A 27,157-nucleotide genomic window follows, 5' to 3' on the forward strand; every position below is an offset into this window, starting at 1 on the left:
ATTTTTTAACAACCAAAATATTTATTTAACTGCGCCGGCTTGGGGTAGAGTGATGTAAATGGGGGGTGTGAAGCACTGAGGCCTGGCTAACCGTGGACGACGCAGAGGTGGCAGGAGAAGGGGCAATGAAACTAGTAGGGTCTGGAAGTTCGGGGATGGGGCTTGACACATGAGAGGTTTGAGATGCACTGGAAGGGTGAGACAAACCTGACATTACAGACACATTGGGAGGTGAAGGGGGAGGAATACTAAGAGTCCTCTGTTTTTTTGTTTTTTTGGGGGGGGGTTGCCGGGTTCTGAGAAGCCTTGGTGGGCTCATATCGCATCGCGTAGTGCTGGGTGACCTGTCAGGGTCCGGCTGCATCATGACAGAGTCCATAGTGCTCGTAGAGCATGCAGCCATGCCAGAGTCCATAGTGCTCGTAGAGCGTGCAGCCATGCCAGAGTCCATAGTGCTCTTAGAGCATAAGGCCATGCCAGAGTCCATAGTGCTCGTAGGGGGTGCAGCCATGCCAGAGTCCATAGTGCTCGTAGAGCATGCAGCCATGCCAGAGTCCATAGTGTGCGTGGAGCGTGCAGCCATGCCAGAGTCCATAGTGCTCGTAGAACTTGCAGCCATGCCAGAGTCCATAGCGCTTGTAGAGCGTAAGGCCATGCCAAGGTCCTGCTGCATCGTGGAGGTGGCGGTATGCAAGGCCATGCCAGGGTCCTGCTGCATCGTGGTGGTGGCGGTACGGAAGGCCATGCCAGGGTCCTGCTTCATCGTGGTGGTGGCGGTATGGAAGGCCATGCCAGGGTCCTGCTGCATCGTGGTGGTGGCGGTACGGAAGGCCATGCCAGGGTCCTGCTGCATCGTGGTGGTGGTACGGAAGGCCATGCCAGGGTCCTGCTGCATCATGGTGGTGGTAGTATGGAAGGCCATGCCAGGGTCCTGCTGCATCATGGTGTCAGTGGAGGAGGTCCAAGCAGGAGCAGCGGTTGTCATGGTGGTGGCGGTGGGATGTCCAACTGCAATCAGCATGGTGTTGGTGCTGTAGTGGTGTCCGGCAGTGCTGGGAATTGAGGTGGCCGTGCAGTGGTATGCAGCAGAGGTTGGCATTGAGGTTAATCGTGACAGTGAAGGCACAGGTGGATATGCCGACACTGTCTGCTGGAAATACCGACTCTGCTGCATAGCCTGCACGTAAGCAGCATTGCAGGCCTGCATGACACTCAGCTGGAGATCAGGAGTAAGGTGTTCCGACATGCCCTGCTCAATTTGGTTAAAAAATGTGCTGGCCTCTGGAGGTCGGCTTTCACTTGGTCAAGGCTTTTGTTGACCTCCTGGATACGTGCATTCAAGAGGTTATGTGAAACATCCATTCGATCACTCAAAGCCTTGATTGCGTCGTGTAAAACCGAGCTCAAGTGCAAAAACTCGGGCCTGAGTGACCTGTCCGATGCCCTCTGCCGCTGCCGGGAGGAGCCAAAAAAAATAGGGGCAGTGGAAGAGGACTGCGAAAGGGGAAGACCTGATGGACCAGCTCCCTGGTCTCCAGTTAGTGTGGAAGGCCCACTTGCTGCAGCGCTGCTGGATGGCTGGGACGGGTCCGTGGCTGTCGGATGAAAGACTGCTCCAGAAACTGGGCCAACAGTTGTGCTCCATGTGCTGTGAAAAAATGAAAAAGAAAATTAATACCAAAAATTAACCAGACGCAAAATCCTGTGGAATAGAAAAATACAGATTATGGCAATACAATGCAACCTAATGCACGTGATAAATACTTACGTTCTCTGGGCAAAGACCGGTCTTAAAAATGCCAGAACTCGATAGTATTTATATCTTCTGATCCTTGCTCCTGAACCACTGGGAACACGGCTCTCTTGACGCAGGTCCTTGTTGAAGCGGTGCTTCATCGAACGCCAACGTGTTTTGACTTTGGCCACTGTTAAAAAAAAAAATTATGGTCAGAAAAAGGACTTTTGGCCATGCTCACACAACTGTGTGTGATGACAGAAACTCCTGAGAGTTTCTTTCATCACACACAGTCGAGTGAGCACGGCCAAGGTCTCTGCTGCTTCACACTGCAGTGCAATACTTACCAAATGCATTTCGGACCCGAGTCGGGGCGTTGTCCCAGCCATCCCACATCTCTTTGGCCACCTCATTCCATAGGCGCCGGATCGTGACGTTGTTTGAGTGCAGTGGATCCCGGTGTCCCACAACGGGACTCGCTCCTGGACCAGGGAGATGAGGAGGTCATTTTCAATTAGGTCATCCTCCCATTGTGGAACCTAAAAATTAAATAAAGTGATCAAAGTTTAGTGAATTAACATAAGGAAAAAAAAGAAAAAAGTTGCTGAGAAATGGCATGAATAGGAAAGTCAACATACAAAAGGATTCCAGAAGAAAAAAGTTAAGAAATAGGAATGGAAAGAAAAGAAGATTCAAGAATATTACACTGAGGATACAGTAAACAGTCAGCCTGGTATACGTACCCACTGCCGTCTTTTCACCCGACCTTGAGTCCGCTGCTCCTGCCCAGTCTGTGCCGCAGTTGAAGAAGAGCTCTAAAAAAATGAAAAATTCAAATTGTCACATTTGTAGATGTGACAGTGAATACTTACCAATCTGACGAGGCAAGTACTCACCTCACTGACATGCTCGCCTTCCGATGGCCCAGGACGAAACTCCTCATCAGAAGAAGAAGCAGAAGACATTCTGATGCATGCAGAAAGAAAGAAATGCAAGAAATTAGGACATGTAGAGACAGAAAATAGAAAATAAAGGCATTGGCTAGGATATACTCACATTGTTCAGTGTTTTCCTCCAAGATGTAGCCTGTGTCTCGTCTGCTTCAGTGTCTGCTGAGTTGTGACCTGCAAATGTCCACTCCCTCCCTTTATCACCTTGTATGTGGGGGGTGGCTTATCAGTGTCTAGACATGTTTTTCTCTTTTGAAACGCATGCGTTCACGAACGCAAGCAAACGCATGTGCTTGTGAACGCATGCGTTCATATAGACAGCAATGCGTTTTTTTGCCACAATCCTTGCGCAATCGACGGCATGCGTTTCCAGGCGGCAAATTGACGCCTCTAAAAATTACTACATGTTGCATTTCCGCGCCAAGCCGCAAACGACGAAACGATGCATGTGTCGTCAAACGCGGCAAAACGCGAAAAATAAAAAACGCATGCGTCCCTAATGTTAAATATAGGAATACACAACGCATGCGGATATATGCGGTAGAAACGCTGCGGACACAATGGCAAATGTGAAACCAGCCTAACATATACACGCCTGGCTCAGAAAGCAGCAAATCCTCGTAGAGCACAGTGCACGAGCTGGGGGAATTCAGAAGTCTGCAGTCATACAGAGTGATTGCAGACTTATCAATTCAGACCACACAACCCCTTTAATGGTTTCCTTCTATGTTTTGAGCCATTTATATATCCTCTGATTTAGTCTTTTTTTTCAATTTTTATGCAAATTCCATAGATTTACAAAGATACTTTTTGATTTATTACACCAATAGTTGGAAATTAAGTTTCTTTTATTTTTATTATTTGTCAAGGATGCGAAACCTGCACAATGCAGCCGATGATGTAAAGAAAATGCCTAAGCATTTTAGAAAATGGATTTTGCAGAAGTTGTGGAAAGTTTAATTAACTTTTTCTGAGTAGCAGCTAATACAATATTACACTCCAACAATGACACGGATTAAAGTATCAGAAGTTTGTTAGAAGTAGCGTAAATTCCATAGCGAACTTACATCTACTCTGTTCATGTACTGCTCCTGAATACATAGGAATAGCAGTAATTGTACATATATTTCATAAGGGACCCGGTATAAGTCTATTTTGTGAATTATCTCTACAGAATAAACTGATTGTAATTTTCCTCTTTCAGAGTAACTAAGGTGAATCTGGGTACGTGTACGGGATAATTTATGAGCCTCTAATGGGATCTGTTTATTAGAGATCACAAAAGAAGCAAATAGATTTTTGCATTTGGCATCTTTCGATTACCGCTGCCAACGTTCTCTTCAGAGCTTAAGCCCTCTCTCTAGGTGGAAGGTCTGCCATGTTTCATTCTGAAGTGAAATATTGATCTTTCAATCCTGTATTTCAAGGTTTGATTAACGCAGATGGTTGCCAGGAAAGCAGATTTTGTTGGTATTCTGCTAATTCTTTTTTATGATTCACTTGCAGCAATTAATCTTCCATTTTATTGTCCAAGGAAGCTAAAGGAAAACAGGGATTTATTTAAGCGTTTAAGTAATTGAATTGAGTTTCTCGCTTGCTAGACCCGCATTGCATTAACCTTCATGCCATCTTCTCCGTAAAAGACTATTTTGATTAGCTTATTGAAGGTAAATGGCCAAATTCGGATCATAATAACAGATGTCTTACTCAAACATAAATATATACAGTTGCAATAAAAAAAAAAATCAACCCCCATTACAAATTAGGTTTATTAGCAAAATGCGCAATCATTCTGATAGCAATAAACCAAACAAACCAAAAATGTAAATAGCTCAACACAACTAATATTAAAAGTGGCTTCTCCAAATTCAACTCAAAATGTTACTTTTAATTCTGTAGTCTCCGAATTATACATCCTCTTCATGATAATCATCTTCAGTAGAGATCAGTCGAACTGAGCAGATTCAAATTCACCAACTCGCACAGATTTTACTGGAGAATTCAATATGCAGTGAATTTATTCCCCGCAAATTGAGTGTCTATTGGCGACACCTCAGAGCATAATAAGCATAAGATGACCATAAGATGACCCTGCTGCTCGTTGTCCTTCGTAGGTACTAAGCATCTCTTCTTACTGCCGCCGCATGCTGAAACCCCCCAGGCCTCTTCATACTAGGCAGTCTAGGAAGTGCATTCTGATCTTATGTTGTGCATGTGCAGGGATGTCCCAGGCCTAGTTGCACCAGTCCAGGCCTAGATTGCACATCATAAAGTTGATGTTTACATTTTGACATCATAACCTTAAGATGCGCATGCGCAGAGATTTCCCGGATATAACCACAGTCAGAAAACCCAGCATAAAGGGGCCCAATGTTGCAGCACACAACAGTGATATGAAGAAGCAATGATGACTGCTGGGGACAGCGAGCAGCAAATGTGACAAGAGAAGTAAGTGGTAAAGTGTAATTACTTTTTCGTTTTTTACCCTTTTGTAGGCACTCTAAGTTTCATTTTTGTGCATTTCCACAGGATGATTTACAAAACATTTGAACTTTATTGGCATATGAATCAGTGATATGTCTGGAGGAAGAAAAGTTAAACATCCACTGAAAAGAACACCCTGTGTAATAGTTATAGGGGATAATTCAGGAGACTCTTTGCGTGGAACAAGACAACAGGACACAATTTTATAAGTGGTAAAGTTTATATTATCACACGGTGATTCAAGCAGGTGCAGAGAGAAACTCAAGTCCACAACACTTGGTGCAAATAATAAAACGCAGCTTAGCAGTCAATAGGAAACTTCAGAGGTAGATGCAAACAAACAGAAAGTCTATGAAGCACAGTTATTCTTGAGGAAACTTGACAGGAATAGATGCTTGACTTAGTCCAGACACAGATAGATATGCTATTAGGCAGTTCAAATCATATCTTAGCTCAACCAGGGAGGCCTGGTTAATAGTCTCAGGTTTTGCAGAGCAGAAACAGCTTACATGTCCAGCAAATGCAGATGGAAGTAAGACGAGCAGCAGATGAAGGAGGATTACTGAACACTGGTGTATGCAGCAGGAACTCAGAGCAGAGTGGCAGGATCTCCAACACAGGTTCACAGGAGCAGGTGCAGGTGCAAGGTCAGGGAGAAATCAGAAGCTGGATGCAAAGCAGAATAATCTAGCACAGAATGAAGGCTGGGGTGGAGTTTTATAGCAGGAAGACAAGTGCACATGAGACCAAAGACGCCATGTTGGAAAAGGGCAGTAATGCACAAAAGGTAAAAAATGTTCAGAGTCCTGACACCCTGCCTACAGTAAAGCATAGAAGTGGTTCGATGATGCTGTTTGCTTTCTCAAGCACTGAAAACCTACAGTGTGTGGAGGGCAAGATGGATTCTATCAAGTGTCAGGAAATCCTACGAGAAAACATTATGCTTTATATGAAGGAGCTGACGTTTGGGTATCATAAGAGCTTCCAATAGAACAATGATCCGAAGCTTATCTCAACATCCACCAAAACTTGATTTTAGTAGAAGTCCTAGAATATTGCTAAGTGGCCGTCACAGTCACTTGACTTGAATGTCATAGAAAATCTTTAGTAGATTTGAAAAAAGAGGTTTCAGCACACAAACTGAAAATAATACTAGTAAATAGGAGGCCATTGCCCATGAGGATTGAGTTTAGATTCCTCAGGAATGCTGCTCCAAACATCACATTTACAGCAGGTCATAACAGCTGTAGGGGCTCTACTAAGTACTAAAAACACGTGTCATGAAGGAGTTGAGAAATTCTGAGTCTGTAGTAGCCAATAAAAATGACATTTTGTGGTGAATTTAGAGACACCACTTGTTGTATTACTTCTGTTGAAGTGGTTTTCCCACAAACAAATTAATTTTAATCAATATATCTTGAAATAATAATAATTTCCCACAGTTGGATGTGTTTAAATTGAATCTTATAAATGTGCCCCTGTTGTGTACTGTGTAATGGCTGTGTCTGACCGTACAGGAACATGGTTTGATCATACCACAGCTTCTGGGCAGGGGGGAGGAAAAGAGAGGATACAATATTACAGCATGGGATCGCATATGATTTTTTCTTTGAAGTAAAACATTGTTTAAGAACAGGCAGGAAAATGTTTTGCTTCACAAAAATAATCTGCTGTGACCCCCTACTGTAATGTCTGTATACTCTCTTTTACTTCCTCCCCTGCCCAGGAGATGTGGTATGATCAGACCATGTCCCTGCACAGTCACACACAGAGATTAAACAATACACAGCAGGGGACATTTATAAGATTATCTCTGCACAGGAATACTTTATTTAAACACATCCAATTGTGGAAATTATTATTATTCCAAGATCTATTGATTAAACTTTTGTTCATGGGAAAAGCCTTTAAGTACCTGTAATTAATTATTTCAATTGTTCCTGTTTAATTGATTTATTGTAAAGAGCAGAACCTTAGTATATTTTGCAAATAAGCCTAATTTGTAATGGGTTTGAATGATGCTGGTGTTAATTTATATGTATATTGGGAGATGGATCCTACTTAGATTAGACTTTTTTTTAGCAGCAAATCACATAGATGCCAGATCAGATGGAAATTTTGAGAAAATAAATCTCTCAGCAAAAATTGTTGACTAGGCCTTTATCAGATGCTTACATTCACATTGTAGGCACTTTTGGTGGTTGACAAGAATCAGTATGGGAATTCTAACCCATACTCGGCTACGCAGCCCTATAAGCAACAAGCTGAGATAAATTGTTTTTTCTCACACTTTTATTACCTCCAATATTAACTTTTTCAGCAAACCACAGTAGTTTTTGTCTGGAATCAGACCAAATGTGCTAACAGCACATGCAACAATAGCCATGTCTTAGGTTCACCAGTTGTTCTTTGTTGAGCCATTTTTAATTACTACTAATTACAGCACCCCAGGAACAATAAAGGCCATCATACCATAAGGATGAGGTGTGTGTCAGTGGCTTATTCTTATTTCTTTATTCAGAAGAAGTAAATGCTACCCTTGCCCTTTCAAAATATCCTGCCTATGACGGTGTGGCTTTTGGGTACCTCACTTTTTTCTCCTTTGGGCTCTACCAGCTACTTTCTAGCTATAATTATGACAATGACTATTATGTAATATAAACATGATAATAAAGCATTATTCAATTTGAACCCTATTTATCTAGTCCAAGGGCTGGGAATCTTCTTTCTGCCAAGGACTATTTGGCTATTTATACCGTCCTTCACGGGCCATGCAAATTGCACGCTGAGTCTACCCACAAAGTACGTCCTGACACTGGCACTAGTGTCAGAACGTAATCTTTCATTGCATGTGCCTCAGCATTCAGTAGTGAGTAGAAGAGTAGAGTAGAAGAAGAAATTAATGGGAAGGCGGCCATCAAAATGCACCAGACAGTCCTAGCACTGCGGTAAACTGGAATCTGCCCGAGGGCCGTATAAAAGGTCATCAAGGGCCATAAAAAGCCCATGGGTCTGAAGTTCCCCAAATCTCACCCAAACCTCATCTAGACTGATGGTAGACACTTTGGTGGAAATTACATTGACGTTTGGACAAAAATCTGTGCTTCCTAAGTTTTCATTGGCATGACTCACCTGAATAGAGGTGTATTTACACCTGTTGAAGCACAACAGTGGTTATTTAATAACCGTGTGTTAGATGGGCACTGAATGATCCGTAAGAGATGGTTCAATGCACATAGTGATCTCTACAGAGCACATCCTATTTCTATAGGATAATAGGCTGCTGAAGATGATGATCTTTTAGGAAAACCAATAGATTACTTCACTCAATGAGCAAGGCAACCCATTTACACTGCACGATTATCATGAAAAAGAAACCTTCCTAAAAAGTCTTGTTTCAAATAATCTTGGAGAATAAGTGACCTTAAAACTTCAGAACAACAATCTACGATATTCCTATAATGCTTAACCTGTTTTTTTTAAAAATAAAAGAAATGCAAAAACAGCTAAAACTTTAGCCAGCAGTGCTGACACATTTTACTAGATAGTAATAGAAGGTGCAATTTGTAATACTTATTTTTAGTTGTAATTATTTGGTTGTTTTCTAAAATCCCAATTATTTATATCATACAGTGATATACTGATGGTAATTATAATATCGTTTGGAAGATTTATTAATGCCATCACAGGCGCAGGAATTGGTACTTTGCAAGGATATCATTCACTCACAGTAATGTGACACATTTGTTCGCTAGTTGTCTCCAAAACTATTGAGAGTTCTGCTCATCATAATACTCAACAATATTATATGGTATCTAACTGCAAAATGTTTCTACTATTTAAATAATGGTAGATCTCACTTTTTTTTTTAAATAAACCAATAGGACACATGAGAATGAGAAACTTTATAATAGCCCTTAACAGAGAAATCTGCTTCTATCATCTCTTGGGCTGATAGTTCATTCTCAGTATTCATAATTCACTGGTAAAATCTGTATTCAGTGAATAAATACATTCCCATTATTGAGATAAGAGATGACAGCTGGTGCTAATGAAGTTCTATGCAGAGGGGAGGAGCCAGAAACAGACACAGATATTCAGCTGAAAGTTCTCCTGAAACTAAAGATACACTTTAAAGGGGTGATCTGAAACTAACATTTATTTTAATACTAAATCTCTTATCTATTTAATGTCATAATTTAAGGCATTTTCCTTTACCCCTGTTCGTATTACCTTGTTAGTCTTGTTGGTGTATTACAGTACACTACTACTCCCCATTTCCCTGGGTATGTGAAGGGTTCAGACTGAGGGTAGTTTCAGGAGCTAAGGCATGGTTCGTGGCCTCGACATCTTCACCATCAGAAGTAGTCCGAGGAACAGGGCGAGCTAGGGTGCCCTTAGAATTAGGGACAGGGAAGGAGCCCCTGGTCCTGAGACACTTGATAACAGAATCGTGACAGTCAGTGTCCCAAGTTAGCAAGTACATTTTCTGATTTCAGCTTTTTTAATCACTAGAAAAATATAGAAAATAGGATTTAAGGGTGTTAATCACTTTTTTAGTGTTTCAAGAATGCAAAAAAACTTTGTAATTAAATTCACAAACAACACTTTCCCTGATCGATTAAATCTATGTATTATTCAGAATACTACCATTGCTATTTCTCATTTTCACAGTACTGCAGTAGTTTTCCAATCTGTTTTAGGTCCTTCTCACTCCCTATCTATAATGCTAAGCTGAACACTCTAAGCTCCTCTTTTTAGGCTGTAAAAACTTAAAAATGGGGTACAGTTCTACACAGTCTAAAATTAAAAGTCCCTTTTGATTTGCTGTACTATTGTTACACCTGTCAGAGGCCACAGGATCGAAAAGTCTGCCTCAGACAGATTTGGCACAAGCCACTCTGTCTGACAGATTCTCGAGGAACCCCAACCTTCATCCTATACAGGGATCTGGTCTTAGAACAAGGTGCCCTGGATTGCTTCCATGGAAGAGTTAAGGTACCTTCACACGAAGCGACGCTGCAGCGATAGCGACAACGATGCCGATCGCTGCAGCGTCGCTGTTTGATCGCTGGGGAGCTGTCACACAGACCGCTCTCCAGCGACCAACGATGCCGAGGTCCCCGGGTATCCAGGGTAAACATCGGGTTACTAAGCGCAGGGCCGCGCTTAGTAACCCGATGTTTACCCTGGCTACCAGCGTAAAAGTAAAAAAAACAAACAGTACATGCTCACCTGCGCGTCCCCCGGCGTCTGCTTCCTGAAACTGACTGAGCTCCGGCCCTAACAGCAGAGCGGTGACGTCACCGATGTGCTTTCACTTTCACTTTAGGGCCGGCGCTCAGTCAGTGTCAGGAAGCAGACGCTGGGGGACGCGCAGGTGAGCATGTACTGTTTGTTTTTTTTACTTTTACGCTGGTAACCAGGGTAAACATCGGGTTACTAAGCGCGGCCCTGCGCTTGGTAACCCGATGTTTACCCTGGTTACCAGTGTAAAATATCACTGGTATCGTTGCTTTTGCTTTCAAACACAACGATACACGGCGATCAGATGACCAAATAAAGTTCTGGACTTTATTCAGCGACCAGCGACATCACAGCAGGATCCTGATCGCTGCTGCGTGTCAAACGAAACGATATCGCTAGCGAGGACGCTGCAACGTCACGGATCGCTAGCGATGTCGTTTTGTGTGAAGGTACCTTTACTGTTCTGAGGTGCAAAGACTGGAAGAGTCACCAAGCAGGGTTTAAGTAAAGAGATCATGTCAGGAACAGAATAGTAAAACAAGAGGATGGTCAGAAAACACTAAGAAATCAAAAAATGGGAATAATCAGAAAAACAAACAGGAGCACAGCAGTGGGAAACCAGGACAGGAATGCTATTCACTGGCAGTGGGAGTCAGAGCTTCAGGGGTTCAAATAGCTGGCTGTCCCAATCAGGGCTCTCAGGAAGGAGTTATATAATTTAGACTGTGCCTGAGGTATCGTGAGCCTTCAGTGGTTAATACAATATTCTGCTGTGTGTAAAATGGCGACGGGCATTATTTTGGCAATTTGCACAAATTGAATCACAAATTGTTCAAATTCTCCAGGACCTAAAACATAACATTTTCTATGAATTTGATTTACATGGAATCGATTTGATCAAACACATCAATGTTTATAGCAACAGGAAAGGGCCATCATTTTTTTTTCAAAACCAGTATATATCCATAGATAGCCTAGTCTGGTCACGGCTACAAAAATAATTTTACCACCCTTAATTTTTCAGAAATATGACTCTATTGCTGTAAAGTAATAGTTATGGCAATGTGCCTTGTTTCTATAAAATTAATTTTAAGCAGCAGATGTTTTTTTAGTATACATAGGAAATGTTGCTAACATTACGTCCTCTGGTTTATATAAAATGTGCTTGTATTATGTTGTCAAGGAAGTAATTTTCAATTTTTTCACACTTAATTTCCTCTCATGGCAATCCACACAGTAGTTTGAAGAGTTGCCTTATTTATATGCCAGATGATTTCTTTTCAGTAGAATTGACTTGAAACACTTTTTTGTACTTACTAAAATCTGACCACAACTGTGACAGAGGCAGAAGAGATGAAAATAGGAGCTGGGGGGCCAATAATGACTGTCCTCATCATACAGTTATTTTTGTTGTTTTTCTATTATTTTAAGATAAATGTTGTAGGAAATACAGTGCCTTGCGAAAGTATTGGGCCCCCTGGAACTTTTCAACTTTTTCCCACATATCATGCTTCAAACATAAAGATACCAAATGTAAATTTTTGGTGAAGAAGTGGAACACAATTGTGAAGGTGAATGAAATTTATTGGTTATTTAAAATTTTTGGGGAAATTCAAAAACTGAAAAGTGGGGCGTGCAATAATATTCGGCCCCTTTACTTTCAGTGCAGCACACTCACTCCAGAAGTTCATTGTGGGTCTCTGAATGATCCAATGCTATCCTAAATGCCTAATGATGATAAATATAATCCACCTGTGTGTAATCAAGTCTCCGTATAAATGCACCTGCTCTGTAGTCTTAGGGTTCTGTTTGAAGCACAGAGAGCATCATGAAGACCAAGGAACACAACAGGCAGGTCCGTGGAGAAGTTTAAAGTCAGATTTGGATACAAAATGATTTGCAAAATTTTAAACATCCCAAGGAGAACTGTGCTAGCGATCATATTGAAATGGAAGGAGTATCATATCACTGCAAATTTACCAAGACCCGGCCATCCCTCTACACTTTCATCTCAAACAAGGAGAAGACTTATCAGAGATGCAGCCAAGAGGCCCATGATCACTCTGGATGAACTGCAGAGATCTACAGCTGAGGTGGGACAGTCTGTCCATAGGACAACAATCAGTCGTACACTGCACAAATCTGGCCTTTATGGAAGAGTGGCAAGAAGAAAGCCATTTCTCAAAGATATCCATAAAAAGTGTCTTTTAACATTTGCAAGAAGCCACCTGGGAGACACACCAAACATGTGGAAGAAGGTGGTCTGGTCAGAGGAAACCAAAATCAAACTTTTTGGCAACAATGCCAAATGATATGTTTGGTGTTAAGGCAACACAGCTCATCACCCTGAACACACCATCCCCACTGTCAAGCATGGTGGTGGCAGCATCATGGTTTGGGCCTGCTTTTCTTCAGGGACAGGGAAGATGGTTAAAATTGATGGGAAGATGGATGGAGCAAAATACAGGACCATTCTTGAAGAAAACCTGTTGGAGTCTGCAAAAGACCTCAGACTGAGACGGAGATTTGTCTTCCAACAAGACAATGATCCCAAACATAAAGCAAAATCTACAATGGAATGGTTCACAAATAAACGTATCCAGGTGTTAGAATGGCCAAGTCAAAGTCCAGACCTCAATCCAATCGAGAATCTGTGAAAAGAGCTGAAAACTGCTGTTCACAAAGGATCTCCATCAAACCTCACTGAGCTCGAGCTGTTTGCCAAGGAAGAATGGGCCAGAATTTCAGTCTCTCAATGTACAAAACTGATAGAGACATACCCCAAGCGACTTGCCACTGTAATCGCAGCAAAAGGTGGCGCAACAAAGTATTATGTTAAAGGTGCTGAATAATATTGCACGCCCCACTTTTCAGTTTTTGAATTTGCACAAAAGTTTAAAATAACCAATACATTTCGCTCAACTTCACAATTGTGTTCCACTTGTTGTTGATTCTTCACCAAAAATTTACATTTGGTATCTTTATGTTTGAAGCATGATATGTGGGAAAAGGTTAAAAAGTTCCAGGGGGCCGAATACTTTCACAAGGCACTGTATATATAGACAATGCAGTATATATTGTAGTAGATATATACTTTTTTAGCAACCAGCAAATTAAATGACAAGTTACAGTAACAGGACTGCACTGTAAATATGAGATTTTAGACAAGTCCTTCTCAAATTGAAGACCAAATCATTTTGGATCTGGTATCTGAAACCAGAAAATTGTTAACCGTGTGAAGCTGAGATTGGCTACATATGCCAAATGAATATGTAAATGAGTTGAAAATGATAATCCTGAGTCTTCCAGATTGGGAGATGCCAAAGAGCAGTGGTTATTAAAATGTGATGTCATCTTTGTGAGGGTATTCCAATTTTAGACATTTATAACACATAGAATTTCAGTTTGCGCCTTACAGTAAGAGCTCGTGTGCACACAATCGTAAATCGGATGAGTGCTATCTGTCGTTTTGACAGCTATCACTCTTCCTGATGTCATTCTATGGGTCCGTACAGGTTTCCGATTATTACCTTTGACCGACTCGGTCAGAGGAAACAAAAATTGCAGCATGCATGAGTTGCATCTGAGTATCAGATTGCACTCACCATTCACGTCTACGGGTCAGTGGAAAAAATTGGGCTGTATTCGGATTACATCCAAGTGCAGTCTGATTTTCACGGACTGACAAAATGGAGAAGCTGGAGAAATTGTTTTTCTCTCATCTGAAAAAAATTGAATCACACTCACCAAAGTCTGATCAGAGTTTGATCACAGTGTTATAAGCATAATCGTACCGATTTTATAGGATTATAGAAAAACGATCGTGTGACCCTTACCTTACAATGTTGATATTCATAAGCTAAGTTCTACTGTGATTATGGTGGTTTGTCACCCCAACTTTACACTTCAAGCTAGTTCCATAAGGGATGGAGCAAAAAAATATGTGTTCTGTTTGGTTGTAAATATGGTCCTCTGGCAATATGCAAATGGAGGTGCTCACTGCAATGTGGGCAAATCACTCTCTTTTTCCTCGCTTCTGACATTGCTCGTCAACTCTTCTATCAGCAAATCGTTCTCTCCTCGCTTCTGACATTGCTCGTCAACTCTTCTGTCAGCAAATCACTCTCTCCTCGCTTCTGACATTGCTCAACAGTGTTTGAGTTTGCCCATAATCTATTCTCAATTCTGTTATCTGTTTTCTTTGAGATGCTGTTACAACATACATGTGACTATTAGGATGATGCAACAAAATTAGGTGAAATTAAATTCTACATTAATTTTAAAAAAAATCTGCATTTGACGAAATGCAATTTTTCTTGTAATTAGCTGTTGAATGACCCCTAAAATTCTATCAAAAGGTTTAAATCGTATTTTTCGGCGTATAAGACGACTGGGCATATAAGACGACTCCTAACTTTTCGGGGGTCATCTTATACACCGGGTGTCATCTTATACGGTGTGTGCAGGGAGCAGTCCCGGATGTTTCCCAGGGTCTGGAGGAGAGGAGACTCTCCTTCAGGCCCTGGGATCCATATTCATGTAAAAAAAAGAATAAAAATAAAAAATATGGATATACTTATATGGATCCCAGGGCCTGAAGGAGAGACTCCTCTCCTCCAGACCCTGGGAACCATCCGGGACTGCTCCCTGCATCATATACGGCGACCTCAGAGCTCCACACACGCTGTACCCGGCGTATAAGACGACCCCCGACTTTTGAGAAGATTTTCAGGGGTTAAAAAGTCGTCTTATATGCCGGAAAATACGGTAATTAAAATCACCGTACTGCTCACCTTTCTGGCCGCTCTACTTCTCAGTGTTCCCTGTCCAGTCCTCGGCATATCATCTTATTATTGCCACCGAGTACTAAATCCCTGGGGACTCTTCAAGTTAGGCCGGGATGTTTCTGCATATATGTGCACAAGGTCACTGCGCACGTCATGTCATCATGACATTCTAACCTTACACACACTTGCACAAAAACATCCTGGGCTTCATCAGAGATAGAAATCCAGTACTAACATGAAAAGGATTGGGTCTCAGCGCTTGCTGGTGGAGATATGAAGATGCACCCCTGACTGACAGGTGATAATGAGGAGCAGATGGGATAGATAGGTGAGTTATAAAGTGAGTATACATTTTTATTTATTTTTTATTTTATTATTTATACCTTACACTGGAAAAATCCATGCTAACAGATTAATTTGATTTTTACCTGATCTGTTCAACTCTAGAAGCTGTCATCAGAATATGACCTTTAGTTTATACCAGGTTTTCTTGCTCCAAGTTTTTTTCATTATTTTGACATTTTTATTTTTTTTAAATATAATTACTTTTATAAATATGAAAAAAAATCAGTGCTCATTGGGGGGTTTTTTAAGCTCAAACCTCCTGTCCTTTCATGAAAACGTTTCAGCTTGGCTCTTAGCAGGATCAGAATTACAGTGACAGGTAACACCTCTATACACAGGTGATAACAAAGGATCCACCAATCACAATCGGGGATGTCACAGCTCCCCTGCTCCCTCTCCCTACACAATGATGTTTGCACATGCTCACAGATGCTTCAAGACAAAACATAGGGTCTGAGGCTGGTCATTGTGGTTAATATAAATGTGGAATTGAACATCACATAAATGATGCTAATTCAGTATACACATACCAATTAACAGAAAAAAATAAATCAATATAAGACACATTTAGTATACACTCACTGGCCACTTTATTAGGTACACCTGTCCAACTTCTTGTTAACACTTAATTTCTAATCAGCCAATCACATGGCGGCAACTCAGTGCATTTAGGCATGTAGACATGGTCAAGACAATCTCCTGCAGTTCAAACCGAGCATCAGTATGGGGAAGAAAGGTGATTTGAGTGCCTTTGAACGTGGCATGGTTGTTGGTGCCAGAAGGGCTGGTCTGAGTATTTCAGAAACTGCTGATCTACTGGGATTTTCACGCACAACCATCTCTAGGGTTTACAGAGAATGGTCCGAAAAAGAAAAAAAATCCAGTGAGCGGCAGTTCTGTGACGGAAATGCCTTGTTGATGCCAGAGGTCAGAGGAGAATGGGCAGACTGGTTCGAGCTGATAGAAAGGCAACAGTGACTCAAATCGCCACCCGTTACAACCAAGGTAGGCCTAAGAGCATCTCTGAACGCACAGTGCGTCGAACTTTGAGGCAGATGGGCTACAGCAGCAGAAGACCACACCGGGTACCACTCCTTTCAGCTAAGAACAGGAAACTGAGGCTACAATTTGTACAAGCTCATCGAAATTGGACAGTAGAAGATTGGAAAAACGTTGCTTGGTCTGATGAGTCTCGATTTCTGCTGCGACATTCGGATGGTAGGGTCAGAATTTGGCGTAAACAACATGAAAGCATGGATCCTTCCTGCCTTGTATGGAGCATCTTTGGGATGTGCAGCCGACAAATCTGCGGCAACTGTGTGATGCCATCATGTCAATATGGAACAAAATCTCTGAGGAATGCTTCCAGCACCTTGTTGAATCTATGCCACGAAGAATTGAGGCAGTTCTGAAGGCAAAAGGGGGTCCAACCCGTTACTAGCATGGTGTACCTAATAAAGTGGCCGGTGAGTGTATATATTATATTGTGGGGTAATAGATCAAAATACCACAAATATTAGCAAAAACTAGTAATAAATCTAATGGATACTGTAGCCAAGAAACACAAATTCCCAGTAGAGAATAATACAGCAGAGGTATAGTCAGAGGGGTATGGTTGAATCACCTAGGGTAAAGGAGGCAATATCAATAGGAGCGTAAATGTCCCTTTTGCCTACTCAGGATGATGACATGTGGAATCCTCGATCCTCGTTGCCTATCCCTGCTATTCCAACAAGAAAAAAGGTGCAATAAATGATAAAGTATATCTCCTATCTCTGTAGGGCTTATTAAAGACGTGAATCTGGTGCCTGTCCAAATAATGGGTATGATAAACACCAATGATAAAATAAAAAAGCTGTGCACAAAAATAAAAGTATAGTTATAACATATATAATTACATCATGTCTAGTCACATGCAATGACATGCTGCAAACAATTCAGGATAATTCAGGATAGTATGTGTATATCCAAAATGTACTCATCTACGTATAATGACGTGTTTCTCCTGGAGAACCTTATATGCGAAGGTTCTCTAGGAGATATTTGACAGGGTCTAGAGGAAACACAGTCTAATTAGCTGTCCTCAAGATCCTCATATGAGCAATATCTCATGGGCACAAATCTATTGGGGCAATCCAATCAGTAGCTTCAAGATGGAAGCAGCAGGATAGTCTCAGTGAGTAGCCAAGAGGGCAACACTGGTGGGGCAAAAGGGACACATAGGTTCCTATTGATAGTGCCTACTTACTTTACCGTTGGCGATTGACCCCTCTGTCTATGCCTCTCTAAGGGAGACGACAGCACTGCGGGTACCTGTGTGCCAGGTCTGGAACTGAAAAGGCTGCATCCTCTGTTCCCCGGGGGAAGCTTTAGTGAGGCGGACCTTCCTCCTGACCAAGGGGCAGGGATATAAAAGAAGAAAACATGCGCAGCAGGGGAGGTTGGCACCAACCCAGGGCAGCACACGGTCATGCGAGTGGCACGTTCTGCTCCCCCACCCCACCGAGAACCAGTGCTGCTATAGGCCCCCCCCAGAGGCACCGCTGTGCTGATGGGAGTAGTACACTCAGCAGCAGAGAGAGACTTGGCGGGAACAGATAGTGTGCAGCAGGGACCAATGAGTGCTGTGGTCCTGGAGCATCCGTACAGCGCAGGCCCACGCCCAAGCACTGCCACTGCCTCCGCTGACAGAGACTGTGAGCAGAGACGTGCAGGTGCCCATTGGTCACCACGGGGCGAGGGGTGGAACGTATCGGGCTAGTGAGCACTGTGTGCGTGCTGCCAGAGAGAGATTGGGTGCAGCACCCCTCCGGAGAAGCAGCACGCCATTGGTTAGTGGTGCTTCAGTCTTGGCAGGAGCAGGCAGCACACAGCATAGAGAGAAGAGTGCAGTGCGCCCAGTAGCTGACAGAGATCGAGGTGCCGTGTGCTTCATGACGGTGAGTACAGCGCACGTGCCACAAAGAGAGAAATGAGCACTGGATAGACTTGTGTAACCCACCTTACCAGCATATACTTTCCCGCTCATGGGAGACCCTGACTTTGCCAGTTTATATTTGCTGAGCCACGTTGGGCTCGTACAGTACTGTGGCTCGCACCCTTATCAGCCACTGTAGCATATGGACTAGGCTCATTGGAAGGTACCGGAGACCTACCGCTGCCGCCAGAAGACGAGGCATTGTTGCCCACAGGACCCCATAGGAAAAGACACCGCACCAGCCATTGTCGGCGCTATTCATTTCATGGACTTAGGAACCACTGACTTTCATCAGGACTGCCGTTATCTGAACCATTGTTCTTGAACTCACAATATCTTTTGCCATTTAAACCCCTGTTTAACCCTGCACCTCCCTGCGAGGAGTTAACCCCTGTTACATTAAAACTGTTATACTTGATTAACCCTTGCTCTGCCTCCTGTCCATCACTGCATCCCACAACCTGCTCACACCTCCATTGCACTATTCCCTGTGGGGGGATTTTAGTTTATTGGCTACATCAGCTATATTACTGTCTTTTGTGCATATTTATGGTATTTTGTTCTATTATCCTAAATATTTTAATATATAATTCATAAACTGAACATTTTAAATTTAGGGGTTTTTTTTCTGTGAGTTACTAAGCATGTGTATTTCTTGAAATAACAATGTAAAATAGCCCCAGTGGCAAGAGTGAAGACGGCAAAGTTTTCTATATTTTTGCTTTCAATGAAAAAGTAATGCCAATACTCTTAACACAAAACTCTGCTTTAAACAATGGGTTATTTCATGATGATAGGTTCCCTTTATTGTCACAGTATTGTTTATGTTTACTACACTTTGTATTCTTTGGATAATGTCATAAGAATGAATGAATGCATGTGTAGTATAGTAAAGTATAGTCATGGCACAATTGTTAATATTTGCTTTTATAGGTTATGTTCTTTTGTATTACATTACCTTAATGTAGTCATAAGCTTTTTATTCTTACCATCTTTCTGTTGTGAATGTTGGATTAAAACTTTGCTGTGATTTATTTTTTCTGCATTTTACTCTTTAGTTAATCTAAATCCAAAAAAATAGAAAATGATAATTAGTTTTAAAAAATTATGTAACTTCACATACACTTTTTTCACTCAGATCCTAGCAAGGAATCCTCACATATTATGTGCAAAAACCTGTGTGAAAAATGCCTCCGAGAGATGCCCAATTATTTTCAATGGGAAAAACCACATTGCCACTCACATGGTCACAATATGTTTTCATACGGTTTCCACACCCACTTCAATAATTGACATTTTGCTTTATCACTTATACTATAGAATCAATTTCTGGTTTGAATCATTTTGAAAAATATGGCAGGTATTGGCACTCATATTAACCCCTTTCGTTTGGGCAACACCTTGTGCAAACTCGTGGCAATTCAACCTGCAAACCTGAGCTTATGATCTAGATTTTCATAGCAAATGCACATCATATTTTTCCAACATGTATTTTGGATGAATAGACCATTAAAGGGAATCTGTCACCAGGTTTTTACTAATTCATCTGAGAGCAGCATGATGTAGGCAAATATACCCTGAATCCAATGATGTATCACTCAGTTTACTGGGTGCAACAGTTATGAAAAAATCAGAGTTTTTAGATGTAGCAATGAAGTAGAGCTGAGAAAGCTGCCATTGCCCACACTAGGCTCTTTATGTGCATTGTCTATAGACAGTGAGCTGCTTATCACAGGAGTGGGTGGAGTCAAACTAGCATAGACAAGCTGCTGTATCTGCTGTAGTCCAGCAATGGTAATCACCAGGTGATAACATTTTAACTCCTACCTCATGGTATCTTCAGATAACATAGCAAAAACCTGCTAACAGATTTCTTTTAAAGGGGTTGTCCTCTGTTCTGAAATAGAAGCAGACCACTCCTGGCTTGTGCTTGATGGGGGGCAGTGCACTCCAGCATGATTGGTAGTTTGGACTTGCCACATATTTGCAACACTGGCCCACTATGTGTGCTCTTTGATGCTGCTATATTGGGCAACTTTAACTCAGCAGCATCCAAGCAGCAAAGTTGCACTTAAGTTGGGTAGGATCAAGCACTAACAGTGCAATCCACAAATCTCGACTATCTTCAGACAATTGTTTGCAAACCTTTCTGAAAGTCGCTTGCAATCGCTGCACATGGCCTGGACACGTGAACATGAGCATTTTCCAAACAATAAAATCATAATTATCACTGGAGGAGGGAGGAGTTTAACAAACAGCAACATTAAAAGTTGCTTGCTTTCACAAGTACTATCCAATTATACCTATCAATAAAGATGGGAATGAACTTTTATTATGTCATAAAGTTGTATGAAACCAACAGTGATGTAGAGCGACATGCATTCATGTGAGAAAGAAACGAAAAAATATATATTAACATCTCAATAACAGAGCCAATCTGCACTGTCAGGAATGGAGAAGCAGCTGCAAATGCATGTCTATGGGAGCTACAAAAATTTAAGAACCAAAAAGTAACTGGTGTTGGCACCACCTCTATATTATTATTATAATACATTTTTATAGCGCCATTTATTCCACAGCGCTTTACATGTGAACGGGGCAAATATAGACAAGTACAATAAACATGAGTAAAACAAGGCACACACAAGTACAGAAGGAGAGAGGACCCTGCCCGCGAGGGCTCACAGTCTACAGGGGATGGGTGAGGATACTCTAGGAGAGGGTAGAGCTGGTTGTGCGGTGGTTCAGTAGACAGAGGATCACTGCAGGCTGTAGGCTTGTCGGAAGAGGTGAGTCTTCAGGTTCTTTTTGAAGGTTTCCGTGGTAGGCAAGAGTCTGAGGTGCTGGGGTAGAGAGTTCCAGAGTATGGGGGAAGCATGGGAGAAGTCTTGGATGCAGTTGTGGGAGGAAGAGATGAGAGAGGAGTAGAGAAGGAGGTCATGAGACGATCGAAAGTTGCGTGTGGGTAGGTATTGATGGAGTGTTAACCAAAATGCATGTGAGGCAAATGCAATTCACTGAAAGAGGAAAGACAAAAGAACGGATGCGCGGTGTAAATCATTATTAAGTAACAAACTCAAAAAACTGGAAAACAAAAAGAAAATTGCCCACATTGGACCAGATCCTGTTTCCTAGGCCAGATATTGGCACTTGGATACAACCCATATAATCAGCATGATAGCTAATAGAGCCATGTAATATGGTGGATATCTGAGATAAGTAGGAATGGACACTACCCCTAAAGTGATGACAAGTAATATTCAGTAAGGAAAAAAGGTGCAATACACATGTGCAGACAATGAATAATGCAGTTTCAAAAAATATAAAAGAAAGTAAGCAGTAAAGTACCATGTGCAGAGCCACCCAGGTAAATGGCTCATACAAAAAGCATCATATGGAAAAATGACTCCACATGTATCGCCACAGGAGGTGGCTTCTTCAGGGGTCCTCAGATGTCCATCACATTTACATGACTCTACTGGTTATCATGTCTGTTATATGGGTTGTAGACCAGTGCATAGTTTTGTCCTTAGAAACAGGTTCTGGCACAATGTGCACAATTTGAAATATTATTTTTCTTGTCCATGTCTTTGTGTTTATTACTTAATAAAGATTTTCATTGTTTAAATTTAAGAAGTACAACCAATCTTTTGTACATGTCTTTCCTTCTTTTTATTAATTACAAAATGAAAGAACCATTGTGTTTGGCAATTTTTAAATACCATCTGAGTTCCTTATAGCAGGTGACAGGTCATTATTCTAATAGATGCTGATCTCAGCAATATGACAACATTTGTACATTTGGGGAATATTGTTGATATGTCATAAATATCACAAATGGGAATATCTCTTTAAGAGGAAAAAATATTTTGATTTGACTTTAAAACCTATTTTTGGAAATAAAAGGTTCATGTTACCATCTGTGTGTTTATTTACTGAGTACCTCTAGGGGATTGGTGATATATAAGACACTTATTACTACTTTTGAAATTAATATTCATAAAATTCACGCCTCTTACATCCTCGCAATTCCTCCTTGATCCTCAATATGTTCTCTTATTAAATATAGCTTCCAATATAAACCCGTTTGATGATTTTTATGTCTGCATTGCTATCATAAACCGAACCAAGCGAATGTAAGAAGAAAAAAATGTTTTTACAATATGTTTAAACTGGGATTAGCAATTGAAAAATAATACAGAAAACTTAATTAGATTTCTCAGGAAATAAGGCTGGGAAGGAGCCTCCCAGCACATAGACCTTAGAACAACAAATAGTTTATCACAGATAATTGTACTACAGGTCCTTGATCCAATTGTTCTGCTGAAGCTACTTTCCAATAAGCTCACAGTATTGATTTGTAGTTAAACAAAGCAAAACAATTTACATTCATTTCTAGTACAATTTTTTCGACCCATAAACAAATAACGTGAAAGAGTCCAGAGGGTATATAGCAAGCGGCAATGTTTGTAGTTAAACACAGCATATCAACAAAACACCAAGTTTATACAGAATTTCCTATATTAAACATGGCAAACATATCAGGAAGGCTCACATTGCTGGAATGTAATCAAGAGGATGAAGGATAGTCACAAGCCATCAAACAAAGACAACTGCTTACATTTTTGCACCAGAAGCAGTGGGAAAGACTGGTGGCAAGCATGCCAAGACACATGAAAGCTGTGATTAAAAATCATGGTTATTCCACAATATATTGATTTCTGAACTCTTCCCGAGTAGTGTTGAGCGATACCGTCCGATACTTGAAAGTATCGGTATCGGAAAGTATCGGCCGATACCGGCAAAGTATCGGATCTAATCCGATACCGATACCCGATACCAATACAAGTCAATGGGACACCAAGTATCGGACGGTATCCTGTATGGTTCCCAGGGTCTGAAGGAGAGGAAACTCTCCTTCAGGCCCTGGGATCCATATCAATGTGTAAAAGAAAGAATTAAAATAAAAAATAGGGATATACTCACCCTCCGACGCAGCCTGGACTTACCTTAGAAGACGTCCGCAGCTTCTGATTGGTCGCGTAGCGGTCGCGTGACCGCTACGCGACCAATCACAAAGCAGTGACGTCACCTAAGGTCTTTCAAGTGCTTGAAAGACCTTAGGTGACGTCACTGCTTTGTGATTGGTCGCGTAGCGGTCACGCGACCGCTACGGACCAATCAGAGCGCCGTGACGTCATCTAAGGCCCTTCAAGCGCGTATTTTTAGGTACAACGGCTCCCGGTTACGGCGGTAAAGTCCAGGCTGCGTCGGAGAGGTGAGTATATCCCTATTTTTTATTTTAATTCTTTCTTTTACACATTGATATTAATCCCGATACGGATTCCCGATACCACAAAAGTATCGGATCTCGGTATCGGAATTCCGATACCCGCAAGTATCGGCCGATACCCGATACTTGCGGTATCGGAATGCTCAACACTATTGCCGAGTTAAAACATTAGTATTGTTGTTTCCAAATGATTATGAACTTGTTTCCTTTGCTTTATTTGAGGTCTGAAAGCACTGGGGGTTTTTTATTTTGACCATTTTTCTTTGTCAGAAAAAAAAACCAAAATGTATTGCTTGGAAATTCGGAGACATGTTGTCAGAAGTTTATAAACTAAAAGGACAATTTACATTTTACTCAAAAATTTACCTATAAAGAGCAAAGTCAGACAAACTGAACATTTTGCAGTGGTCTCTTAATTTTTGGCAGAGCTGTATATATATATATATATATATATATATATATATATATATATATATATATACACATTACTCCCACCAGGGCCGTGGGGTACTCGGAACCGGGTTACAGTTCTTTGGAGAAGTGACGGGCCGTGACCCGACTCCGTGGCCCTGGCAGTGCCGTAAAATGGGGAATATGTATATGGGATTTAAACTGACGCCACCTGCGGTGTTCGGCAACAGATTGTCAGAGAGAGACTAGGTGAGCGAGAGCTAATAACCTGGGCCCCTGCAGTTTCTCTCAGACTAGGGAAATCCTGACTGACCCTCTACCTGGAGTTTACATTGAAGGTGTGCATGTCCAGGCCTCGACCCTTGCCCTGTCTCCTGAGCTCAGCCCTAGGCTGAAACCTCCGCCTACCACCCAGTGAAGATGTTATTCCCCAATACCCACAGTTAGCACAGACAAGGATAAAGGAAAATATACACCACGCCGCAGTCACTCAGGAATACACTATAAATGTGCAGGGCAAAATAAATACAAATATAGGAAGGAGTAAATAAGACAAAGGAAAATACACCACCAGCAACGAATCTCCAACCACCAGCTCTCCTCACCAGACCGAGATAACAACGCACAAGAAAGAAGCTATAATCGGCGACGCCCAAAGATCAGGAGAACTATTTAAAGGCAGTGGGCATGGCCCAGCTTCCAATCCGAGGATTAGGTAAATTAACCCCGGAACAGCTAGATAAAATCTAGCAGACGCCAATGAGCAAATAGTGGTCAAAAGCGGAATTACCGCTGTCTGTCGGACGACCTGGTCTGAACAGCGTCCGACATGACAGTACCCCGCCTTCTACGAGGGACCCCAGGGCCCTCACGGCTAATAGGACCCGGCTTGTCCGGATGATGGCGGTGAAACAACCTGACCAGCTGGTCAGCATGAACATCCGAGGCTGGTACCCAGGACCTCTCCTCAGGCCCATAACCATGCCAATGTACCAAGTACTGTAAAGTGCGACGCACTACACGAGAGTCAACCACCTTGGAGACTTCAAACTCCAAATTACCATCCACCAAGACTGGAGGTGGCATAGGCGCCGCATCCACAGAACCCACCACCTTCTTTAGAAGAGACCTGTGGAACACGTTGTGTATCTTATACACCGTAGGGAGCTCCAATCGGTACGCTACTGGGTTAATGACGGCGGTGACCGTAAATGGACCAATAAACCGTGAACCCAATTTAAGGGATGGTATTTTGAGTCTTATGTTTTTTGTGGATAACCACACCCAGTCATCCACACTCAGGTCTGGACCTGGCACACGCCTACTGTCAGCCACACGTTTGTACCTAGCACCCACACTCAACAGGTGCTGTTTAACTCTCCTCCAGACTGATGACAATTGTGTTCCTAACTGGTCCTCCTCCGGAACGCCGGAAGAGCCCCTCTGACTCAAGGTACAAAATTGAGGATGTAGCCATAAACACAAAAAAACGGAGACTCCCCAGATGACTCCTGGCGGTGATTATTGATGGCAAACTCAGCCAAAGGAAGAAAGGTAGACCACTCCTCCTGGTTATCAGAGACAAAGCAGCGTAAGTACTGTTCCAAATTTTGGTTCATACGCTCAGTCTGACCATTTGACTGAGGATGAAACGCCGAAGAATGAGATAACTTGATTCCCAGCCGTGAGCAAAACGCTGTCCAAAATTTTACCACAAACTGAGACCCCCTATCAGACACGATGTCAGACTGAACCCCATGAAGTCTGACCACCTCCTGCACAAATACTTGGGCCAGAGTCTTAGCATTAGGCAACGCAGGCAAAGACACAAAGTGCGACATTTTAGAAAACCGATCAACAATCACCAAGATGACTGTGTTTCCAGCTGATGAGGGCAAATCAGTGATGAAATCCATGGAGATTTCTGTCCATGGCTTACTAGGTACCTCAAGAGGAAGTAGTGTGCCAACAGGACGGGAGCGAGGCGTCTTAGCCCTAGCGCACGTGGTACAAGCTGACACGTATGAGACCACGTCCTGTCGGATCTTGGGCCACCAAAACCGACGTGACACCAACTCCAAGGTACCTCTAACCCCTGGGTGACCAGCCAGGACAGCATCATGATGCTCCGCCAAAACCTTTAGGTGGAGATGAAGCGGTACAAAAGATTTGTTGACGGGAAGCTCAGATGGTACCTCCTCCTGAGCCTCGGCAATCTCAGCCTCAACCTCGGTAGTGAGAGCTGAAACCACAACACCCTTTTGGAGGATGGGTACTGGATCTTCCCGAGGTTCTCCCCCCGGAAAACACCTGGACAGAGCATCCGCCTTAGTGTTTTTAGACCCCGGTCTGTAAGTGACCACAAAATTGAACCGCGTGAAAAACAATGCCCAGCAAGCCTGCCTGGGGGACAGACGCTTGGCAGACTCCAAATACAGCAGATTCTTATGATCGGTAATAACAGTTACCTGATGTACCGACCCCTCCAAGAAGTGTCGCCATTCCTCAAAGGCCAACTTAATTACCAACAATTCCCTGTTGCCGATATCGTAGTTACGTTCGGCGGACGACAGTTTCTTGGAGAAATAGGCGCACGGACGTAAACCACTCAAAGATGAGCCTTGAGATAGTACCGCCCCCACACCTACCTCAGACGCATCAACTTCCACAACAAAAGGTTTTGATACGTCTGGCTGCACAAGAATGGGGGCTGAAACAAAACTGTTCTTAAGAAATTCAAATGCGCGAACAGCAGCCTCAGGCCAAACGGAGAAATTGGTACCCTTTTTAGTCATGTCAGTTAGCGGTTTAGCAATGATGGAAAAATCCTTGATAAATTTCCTATAGTAGTTAGAAAACCCAAGGAACCGCTGAAGTGCTTTCAGGTTATCAGGACGTTCCCAACGCAGCACCGCCTGCACCTTAGCG

The sequence above is a fragment of the Ranitomeya variabilis genome, chromosome 2 (assembly GCF_051348905.1).
Source record: "Ranitomeya variabilis isolate aRanVar5 chromosome 2, aRanVar5.hap1, whole genome shotgun sequence".
Classification (NCBI taxonomy): Eukaryota; Metazoa; Chordata; class Amphibia; order Anura; family Dendrobatidae; genus Ranitomeya; species Ranitomeya variabilis.